At 39.4% G+C, this 10,766-nt stretch overlaps 1 long non-coding RNA gene across 7 annotated transcripts; it reads right to left on the bottom strand.

The window, feature by feature from the left end:
- Positions 1-6,780: 6,780 nt before the first annotated feature.
- On the bottom strand, positions 6,781-10,281 carry LOC123154514 (uncharacterized). 7 transcript variants are annotated; one of them, XR_006476882.1, is made up of 8 exons: positions 9,607-10,281; positions 8,749-9,269; positions 8,584-8,659; positions 8,289-8,410; positions 7,726-7,971; positions 7,488-7,560; positions 7,265-7,348; positions 6,781-7,177 (listed from the first exon to the last, which is right to left on the bottom strand). It is a non-coding gene; the product is annotated as an uncharacterized lncRNA (long non-coding RNA). The 7 variants fall into 7 exon arrangements; XR_006476881.1 differs by having other exon boundaries at positions 7,488-7,567; positions 9,607-10,280; XR_006476884.1 differs by lacking the exon at positions 7,726-7,971 and having other exon boundaries at positions 7,488-7,567; positions 8,749-8,928; positions 9,034-9,269; positions 9,607-10,277.
- Positions 10,282-10,766: the final 485 nt, after the last annotated feature.

The following is a 10,766-nucleotide window of genomic DNA, read 5'->3' as shown; positions in this document are numbered from 1 at the left end:
AATTCAGCGGGTGATATACCGATGGAAAGCTGCTATAAACACGCAACTTTCCCGTGTTGATCATTTTTTCATACTCGCGATGGTTTAAGAAGTTTTTCATCTGAAATTCATTCAACGTAGTAGTTGAACTTCCTGTTGTTTTCACGTTGAACTACTATGACGTATTTTCGTTTGTAATTTCCTCATACATTCGTCAATGTCACACAAATAATATTTCTTTTGTACAAACCTCTCTCACAATAAATTTTTCAACTTTCTCCGACCGAGTTACACGCCTAAACTTCCCTCTGTAGGAACCCGACCTTTTGGCTATCTTCTCAACCGTGTCTCCCCGCGCGATTTTTTTTGGTTACTCATGTTCTCTATGATGTAAGTGTAATCTACAACTAAATGCACGTTTTAAATAGGAATCTCGCTCATTGGCGGATTTGCTCTCGGGCCATGATGAAACATGTCTTTGTTGCAATTTTACTGCCTGAGGTGTTCGACCTGAACTTCTCCCAGTGCTAGGTTGAACTTCCGCCAACATTGCCCAAATGGAGCTTGCGATATACCATTGGAAAGCTATGGACACCAGTATCATGACCCAAGTTAAATTTTTGGCAAATTATAAGCGGTTTAAGAGCATTTTTGAAAACCGTTTTTTCATCGCACAAAAACATGAATCGTATTTTCGATCGCATTTCTAAATCGTTTATCGGAATGAGGCAAATAATATGGTGTTGGAAAGCTGCTGTAAATCCGCTCCTTCCACATGTTGAAAGTTTTCTCTAATTCCTTATGGTTAAATAGTAATTTGGAAAATGTAATATACCATTAAAAAGCTACGGAAAATGCGAAACTTTTTCGTGTTAATGGTTTTCTCTAGTTCCTAGCCGTTTTCAAGTAATTTCGAAAACGGCGTGATCATTCATTCTGCCTTTATCACGAAACAAATTCTTCAAAAAATGCACTACGTGAAGAACTTGAACTTCTCGGCATGTGTACTTGAACTTCACTCTGTTTTTTCACGTGCTTTTCTTGCTCGTAGCTCTTCATCCACTGCTCGTACCTCTCCATCCACTCACTAGAATTGAGCAAGTGATATACTGATCGAAAGCTGTTGTAAACACGCAAATTTCCTGTGTTGATCATTTTTTCATACTCACGACGATTTTAGAAGTTTTCATCTGAAATTCGTTTAGTGTAGTAGTAGAACTTCATGTTGTTTTCACACTGAACTTCTGTGACGTACTTTCGTTTCAAATTTTCTCATCCATTCGTGAGTGTTATACAAATGATATTCCTTTTGTACAAACCTCTCTCACAATAATTTTTTAAAAGTTTCTCCGACCGAGGACTTCAACTTATAACAACAAAAATTGACCTTACCTTTTAATTTATTTTTCTCATATTAAACACACACCATGTAGTACATGAACCTTTTCCATTTTTATAATTTGAATTTTTTATTTTCTTTTTGAAATCAAATTGCTCCCAAATAATAACTGAACTTCTTTGTGGATTGAGAGAATTAATTTAAAATGCAAAAAAAAATTCTTTTTTGTGTTTTCATACATGGAAATATAAGGTGAACCTCTCTCGCAAGAATTTTTGAACTTCCCCGGACAAAGCACTTGAACTTCTTTTAACAAACCTTTTAAGCTTTTATTTTTCTATACTTCTATTCTCACCTGAAATGCATTCCTTGCAGTACTTGAACTTCTCTTTGTTTTCACAATGAACTTCTGTCGCATTTTTGTGTATACGTCTAATTACATGCAATTGAAGGTCGGACGTCATTTTTTGCCATTTTTAAAACATGTAATTTGAGGTCGGACATCCTGCAATATAAATTTTGAACCGTGCACGGAGGTGCAATTGAACTTCTTGCAACAAATCTGAATTTTTATATACTTCAAACTTCTCTATTATTTTAATTTCAACTTCTTAGTCATATTCTTAGAAAGGAAATGTTCTTAAATAAGCATCAAATATTTTTTTAATTGCACTTCATAGTTTTATTTTTCTTAGAAACGATAATAATTTGATTTTTCCCGTATACATCAAAGTACTCTTCTATTCTAATTTTAACTTCGTCATTTTTATTCTTTTAGTAATATGGAAAATCCGAGTTTCTTTACAAATATCGAACTTATCTATTTTATAATTTGGACTTCTTTATAAATATCAAAATATCCTAGTTTTGTCATAAATATTGGACCCCTCCACATTTTTTAAAATTTTGATTTGTTTGTAAAAACATAGACACAAACGGGAGACAGAATTATGTGTGCATAAAGTGGGTAGCAATTTCCAACTTTCCCTCGTCGAGCACTTGAACTTCTAGAAACAATTTTTTTGGACTTCGCCTTTTTATTTTTATTTTCTCATGTGAAACGCACACCATGCAATACATGAACTTCTAGCTATTATCAATTTGAACTTCTCTCTATTTCGCTTTAGTAACGGAAAAAGTCTGAGTTTTTTAAAATACATCGAACCTCTCTAACTTTTTGATTTGAACTTCTTTTTTGTATTTTTTTAGAAATGTGAAAATTAGAGTTTTTTAGAAACATCAAACTTCTTCATTATTTTCTATTGAACTTATTGGTTTTATTCTTTAGTAATCTGAAAAATCTAAGGTTTCAAATATAATATCAAACTGCTCCATTTTTAAAATTTGAACTTCTTCATTTTATTTCTTTTGACAATGGAAAAAATTCTAGGTTTATAATAAACATCAAACCGCTCATGTATTTTGAGTTGAACTTCTAGTTTTCTTTCTAAATTAGAAAGATCCATCAAAATCCATGTGAATTGTTTTTACTTTTTTGTTTGTCAATTTCTTTGACCTCTCCATTTTATTAATTTTGAACTTTCATAGTTAACAAGTCCATTTATACATGGACTTCTCAATGATATGTCCCCGACCGGCTCAAGTTTTATGCATTCTTATATACACAAAAAAAGGAAAGGAAAATAGAAAAAATGATGCGTTCTTATGGACACCACTAACACTTATTGAGAGCATATTATTCTTAGAAAGGAAATATGTTTTTAAATAAGCATCAAACATTTTTAGAGCAACCTCTATTCCAATAGGTTTGACTGTATGAACATTCGGTTATCTGCACTCTCAAGCCTGAAGTTTACTACTCTAGTTTCTAGAGCAACCTCTGTCACTTGATTATCTGAACTCTAGCTAAAGCTATTTTAACTTTGTTCCAAATTGCAGACAAGGAAGCGAGCACTCCATGTAGCAGTAGCAGGGAGACAAAGCTTCGTGGTTAGTTATAAGATTTAGCACGCGACATGGGGCTAAGTTGCGATGACGACGACAGGTGTTGCAGCCTACAGTAGCAACAAAAACGGAGCGGGTACAGAACCTGGACAGGGGGGACGGTATAGCTGAATTTCATACATTAAAATCATTTAGAGAACAATACCGAACTGGAAATGGTGAATGATGTTTCGATTTGGATACAATTTTAGGATAGGGGGAAGGAACCAACTTCAGACATCAAATGTGGTCACCTGCCACAAGCATGCCGCCTCAAAGCCAACGCCATTATTTTGTGTTCTTGTCGTGAGTACCTACTTGTTCACATTTTTCACAGAACCAATTAACCAAATGAGTAAGAACAAGTTGGCAGCAGACAAAACAAAGAAGAAACTAAATCAAAAACAATTTGAACCCTCAAAAAATTGGAGCCAGAACTTCACCAGAGCATGGTGGAAGTGCGGATCTTTGAAAAGTGATAAGTCTGGTTAGTTTCTCTAAAAAGTCGTGATCACCATTGCGTGAAATTTTCCCATGACATTTTAGCTCGAATTGCGATCTCACTAGCACGTAGTACAAGACCAACCATCAACTCTATTTTAACTGTTACTTTCTATCTGTCTTGCTGTGCAGTACGGAGCTATTAGCTAGTATTGGTGTTGTTCTTCTGCCTCATACTCTAGAAAAAAGAGAGAAGTGTCCATCATTCAGCCGGTAGAGCAACTATGCATGAACAGTGAGAGTGTTTTGCCAAAAATAAAAAAAAGTGAAGTAATATTGGTGGCAAGAACAGGTTAATCAATCAATCAATGCACGCATTAGGTTGGGAAAAAGGAGTGAAAAAGTTGGGCCATGTGTGGCTCTTCCCCGTCTTCCAAGCAGATCTTGGCACTGCAGTGGCGACCGTCCTGGTGGTCAGGTGATGTGTCATTGAATGGCCCAAGGTGACGACGGTGAACTGCTTGGGTGCTTCGGCTGCAGAGCCCCACTGAGAGGAGGTGGTGCAGGAGCGGCGTGGATCTAGGGACGGCGACCCGTCGATGGGTAGGGGATGGCTCAGGAGGGTGGTCCGCGTGTGATCCTGCTTGGGATGTTGGCCACCGATCCGCGTGTGATCCTGCTCGAGACGGTGGCCGGCGAGGTTGGATCTTGGCAGCGAAGAATGGCGGCAGCGACACGCTGGGGAAGATGGAGCCGGCGGCGCGCTGGGGCAGTTGGCAGCGTTGGCCGTGGGAGCAGGCCTGGACCTGACCGCGGGAGAGGAGGCGCTTGCTGGGGGGAGGCGCACCGACCATTGGGGAGCGGGGTGGCCCGCCGGCCATGGGGAGGAGGCCCGCCGGCCATGGGGGAGGAGCTGTGTGGGAGGACGCGCGCAGCAGCGGGGATGGCGGCGGCATGGATCGGGAAAAGAGCGAGGGAGAGGTGGGGATCGTGGGGTTCGGGGTGGGATTTTTTTTCTTTTTGTGAGTTCGGGAATACCTCTGCTGCTCCTATATAGGGCCCCGTGATCCAAATAGTTATTCTAATCCCATGATTAGAATAGTGCCACTCTATATACATCTGGGCTATTGTATTACGCGTAACAGAATATTATTCTGTTACCCTACTTGAACTGATGAATTCAAGCGGTTGAACTGATGAAATTCGAGCGGTTGAACTGATACCTTCTGTTGCTGTTAAAAATCGTCTTCTTTAGTTCAAATTTTTTTTCAATATTTTTTGTCGAAGCGGGGCGTGTAATATATCGTTGGAAAACTCTTGACATCCATAGTAAAATTTTATAATTTTTGTTTGCAAAAAAATTATGCTTTAAGAGTAGTTTTGAAAAAACCGTTTTTTTCTCAAAACCAAAAACGCGAATCGTATTTTGGGTTTAATTTTCAAACGGTTTGTCGGAATTAGGAAAATGAGATGGTGTTGGAAAGCTTGTGAAAATCCTCATCTTCCATATATCTACTATTTTTTCAATTCTATATGATTTAAAAGTAATTTGAAAAACGGTGAAATTCTGGGCGAAATTTTTTTCATTGTTTTTTGCAAATGGTTTGTCGGATTGACGCAAATGATACGGCGTTGGAAAGATATGTAAAAATGCGCAACTTTTGCGTATAGAATTTTTTTTCCTAATTCCTTGTGGTTTAAATACGAATTCAAATATGGTTAAAATTGATTTTGAACGCGGTTTTTTTAAATTTATCGAAATGGGGCAAATAATATACCGTTGGATAGCTATCGAAAATACGAAACTTAGTCATGTTGGACGTTTTCTCTACTTCGCAACCATTTAAGAGTAATTTTGAATACGGCATGACGGATCCTGCTATTTTCTCGTCTGAAAAATAGAGTAGTCGTACTGATATATTTGTATGTTTATACTGAGTTATTTTTTGTAGAGTAATTTTGAATGGTTCCAAAAAAGGGTACTTGTACTGATGCTTGCATGGGTTTGTACTAAGCGTGTTTTCACTAACTAGACTTTGCTCTGTTTTTTGGGTAATATTTTTCTCGTAAATTTTCAATGGTTTACTATATCCTAGCCCTGAACTTGCATGGTTTATATTGTTGAACTGAATGTTATTGTATCACCGGCCCTGTACTTGCATGGTTTATATCATCGAACTGAATGATATATTTTTCAAAAAGAAAATGTTTTTTTATTCTTTTTTTGAACTAAACATTTTTTTAAATGATGTTCTAGACTTCTCTTATTTTATGACTTGTACTTTTACCATTTGAATTGCATGGGGTTTCTTTTATTCGAGCTTTTTTCCGAAACTTATCTAGGACGTCGTGTTGAACTTGGTATATTTTTCATAGAGTAATTTTGAAAGGTTACAGAAAAAGAGTACTTGAAGGGATGTCCGTATGGATTTGTACTGAGCGTGTTTTTATAGGCTAGACTTTACTCTGTTTTTTCTGTATGGTTTTCCTCGTAACTTTTCAATGGTTCATGGTATTATCGTCCCCGAACTTGCATGGTTTATATCGTTGAACTGAATGACATTTTTTTAAAGAAAATGTTTTGTGTGTTTTTTAACTAACATTTTTTTCAACGATGTTTTGGACTTCCCTCATTTTACAACTTCAACTTTTACCATTTGAATTTTCATGGGGTTTCTTTTAATTGAGCTTTTTTCCCAAACTTATCTAGTACATCGTGTTGAACTTAGTATTTTTCATAGAGTAATTTTGAAAGGTTCTAGAAAAAGAGTACTTGAACGGATGTCCGTATGGATTTGTACCGAGCGTGGTTTCATAGATTAGACTTTACTCTGTTTTTTCGGTATGGTTTTGTACCGAGCGTGTTTTCACAAATTAGACTTTACTCTGTTTTTTCGGTATGGTTTTCCTCGTAACTTATCAACGATTTATTGTATCATAGTCCCGAACTTGCATGCTTTATATCGTTGAACTGAATGATATTCTTTCAGATAGAAATTTTCGTGCGTTTATTTTTTAACTCATTTTTTTGCAATTATGTTTTGGACTTCTCTCATGAAATTTTTATGCCAAGTAACTTCAAACAAAACAGAAGTGGAGCTTCATTTACAAGAATAGAACGAACATATGCTAGTTTAGATCCATACAAGATTTTCTCAAATGCTTATTAAGGCTTAACACACAACACCTTTTGTGCTATAGGAAGAACACGTAAACAGAGAAAATTGGACATAGAATCGTTAAGTAGGTGTACTAAAAAGCACAAAAACATGTACTGAAAAAGAACACAACTCCTTAGTGTTTGCATCGGCCTCCTATGGCAGAGGTGAACGGTCTGATCACTGCGTCGTCGCACGGCCTCGTGTGGCGGAGGTGAACGGCTTGCGGTGGTAAGGGTGAACAGCTTGTGGTGGTAAGGGTGAACGGCTTGAGCGCTGCATCGTCGAACGGCCTTGTGTCGAGGCAGTGAATGACCTAGGCCGTGAAGGTTCAAGAAGGGGGTGTTGAGAGGCTATGTGGGACTAATACTGCAGTGACAGAATCAGTTCTGTAGATACTCACCACGCACACCTACTCAACTGCTCCATGCCACCGTCCCGCTGCGCATAAGTACACTTGCCGCCTGCTCGTTGTCATTGGATGTACCTTGCACACACACAACAACCACCAATTAGCATGCACAAGTTCATGTACGGTAACATTACAAATTTGCAATGAAACCTAAAAAGTTCTGTACTTTGAAAACGCATTACACTCATCGAGGTAGATATCATTCTGTGCGTACCTTGCCACAGACCACATCGGATTCCAAGATTCTAGATGAACTTTAGCAAAGTGAAGTGAAACCTTTTTCTAACCTGAGAACTGCAAAAAATTAGCTTGATTTATTTAACCACAGCAAATAAATTCTTAACTACTTATGGCAAGTATATTTGAACTCATGTATCCTTTTTCTAGTTACTGAATTGCTAACCACTCCAAATAAACTCTTAACTGCTTATGGCAAGTATTTTTGAACTGACCTTTTCCATGTTTTTTTGTGTGTCTTTTCCCAAATCTTTTCCAACCCTCTTCTGTGAACTTTTATATTTATTTTTCATGAACTTTTTAAGTCACCCTAGTTGAACTTCTAGCATTTTCTTTCTTTTACTAATTTTGCTTTGTCCAATATCATCTCTTTCTCGTAGTTTCCCATCCATCTCACTATGTTTGAACTTTTGGCAATCTGGAACATGAACTATCTGTGAAAACACATGCTCCAGTATAATCTGAGACGCCAATTCAAGCAAAACAATCAGTACTACTCACATCTATTAACAACGGCTTAAGATGCTCATGTAGAGGCTAGTGCAAGATAATAGTACTAGGCATCTAGCATGGTTGGAACAAACAAGATGAACAAATGATTTAACAGAGCAGCACAGTACTACTCACATCTATTAACAATGGCTTGAGATGCTCATGTAGAGGCTAGTGCAAGCTAATAGTACTAGACATCTAGCATGGTTGGAACAAACAAGATGAACAAATGATTTAACGGAGCAGCACTACATACACAGGCATGAATAGGAACAACACTATGTACCTGGAGACCGGCCACAACAGAAAGCGACACATGCGACTACGCCAAACTTAACCACGGTGAGGCGGCCACCAGCAGCGGACCGTCACCAAAGCCCTTATTGAACGAACACATGCCACGATCACCTGCATTTTGTTTTCCTTTTGTTTACTGAAACTCGTGTTCTAACCAAGCCAAAGGAGGATTTAAACAAGGTTGCTGCCCATATAATGAATGGAACAACTGCACCATATTCATTCATCTACAATAGCTTCTGTATGATATCAATCAGAACAAGGGAGAGAAAATCAACACGTACTCTTCTACTTTGATGGAGAGGGGGCTATACCGAAGAACTTTCGACAAAATGCAGATACTTGTAACTGATAATTTTTCTGAAAGAAATGGGTATTAGCACCGTAAACCTTTGAATTTCCGAAAATGATTAATCTTCAGCTAACCGCTCAATGACAAGTGAACTTACAGGGGTAGGCACCATCTGATTCAGCCGTTTGCCAACTTCACCATCTATTTATTGATAATCATCAACAAGATCGATTGCCATGTCCGCTCCATATGTATATACTCCTGGGCTTCAACTTGAACATAATTTTTATTTGAGATTTTACTTGAACTTTCTTTATTTTTCTCCTGCTGTTCAGAGCTACAGTAGAATTGATCAGACAGTACATGGAACTAAAAACACAGAGAAAACTAATTAGTTGGACGAGACCTCTCTTTTCATTCACTTATGTTATACTTATCGTACCCATTAGCAAAGCGCTCTAGTAAGTGAAACAAATGGCAAAAAGCTTGCTGTCGTTTACAAGGTTCAAAGTTTTTAGCTTTCAAGAACCTTGGCCACTTTCAAACATGCAGTTTCTAAGACCATCACCAGTTCAGCTTAAGTCCACCTTGAGTACTTTTTGTTTGAGTTGATCTCTTGTAGGTTGACTAGTCCAGCAAGGAGAAGCAGTGGGAGGCGTGCCACAGAAAAGCCACGACCTGCGCCGAAAAGTAAGCTCAATAGTCACCATAATCCAACAGTACAACTGAATATATAATGCTTCAACACACACAGAACGCACACACTTATGTTCAGAGAACCAACCTATTTAAGTTCAGAGAATAAATGCATTTAAGCTTAAAGAACAAATGTGTTTAGGTCCAGGGAACAAAACAATCATCAGTATGTTTTTCTGTGTAGGAATAATCGCAGAAGCAATATAGTTAGACTAAAGCTCTAGGAATTCTAGAACTTCCAAAAAAATGTGCAGGCGGAGGTTATGTTGCCGCTAGTTAGTAAAATCAGTGGAGGATGAACACAGGACATGAACCATACCGGGATGGCGACGAGGAAGCTGCTGACCTTAACATATCATTTCCTTCTCTCTGCAAGGTCTTTGAACCTCGTACATGGGTGGGGTTGTACTGCACGTGAGGCGGTGGGAGTTGGTGGCTCTGCGTAGTCTAGAGCGAGCTTGGCGCAGGGAGGAGGCACTCGCCATGGCTAGGAGAATCCAGGAGGAAGAAGATTGGGTGGCGTCACGATGGGGTAGGTGAAGAACTGGAGGTTGGCGCGCTGGGGATCGTGGAGGCCGGCACGCTGAGGATACGGGATGGTGAGCGGCCCAGGGGGCATGAGATGGTGGGGGAGGGGCGGCGACTGCTGCCATGGGAGAAGGTGGGGCACGGGGTGGCGGCCGGAGCCGGGGGGGAGGTGGGGCACGGGGCGGTGGCCAGAACCAGGGGGATGGTCGGGCGCATGACGATGGCCGGAGTCAGGGAGAAGGTGAGGCGCGGGGCGAGGGCCGGAGCCAGAGAAGAAGGTGGGGCGCGGAGCGGCGGCCGGAGCCAGGGAGAAGGTGGGGCATGGGGCGGCGGCTGGAGCCAGGGAAGAAGGTGGGGCGCGGAGCGACGGCCGGAGCCAGGGGAGAAGGTGGGGCGCGGGGCGGCAGCCGGAGCCAGGGAGAGGAGGTGGAGGCGGAGCGGCCACACGGAAGAGATAATGTCCTTTTTTTCCTTTCTTAATAATAACGATACCGGTTCGGAAAAAAGGATCGGCCTGGGCGAGGGTAACAGAATATTATTTTGTTACTATACTAGTAACAGAATAGTTCAGGCCTATATATATATAGTGTTACTATTCATCCCCAGGGTGCAGAATATATTATTCTTCACCCGAGGTAATCTTACGATCGCTTCCTAAGTAAATTACGTTTACAATATAAATACTTACGTGCATATTGCTTCAATATGTAAAATTTGATATAAAAAAATAGGTTATAAGACCGGAAAAATCACATTTAATGTACGTTTTACACTATGTTCTTACATTCGTAATTTTACGTAACATAAAATATTTTTTATGGTGAGTACATATTTTTATGTTCTCTTTTTATGTATAAAATAAGACAAAATTTACAAGACATAAAAATACGTTGCATTGATGTCAAATTAGAGAGGAGGTGAAGAATAATTATTCCTCACACAGGGTGGCGA

The sequence above is a fragment of the Triticum aestivum genome, chromosome 7A (genome assembly GCF_018294505.1).
Source record: "Triticum aestivum cultivar Chinese Spring chromosome 7A, IWGSC CS RefSeq v2.1, whole genome shotgun sequence".
NCBI lineage: Eukaryota > Viridiplantae > Streptophyta > Magnoliopsida > Poales > Poaceae > Triticum > Triticum aestivum.
This window is presented reverse-complemented; position numbering and strand designations above follow the sequence as displayed.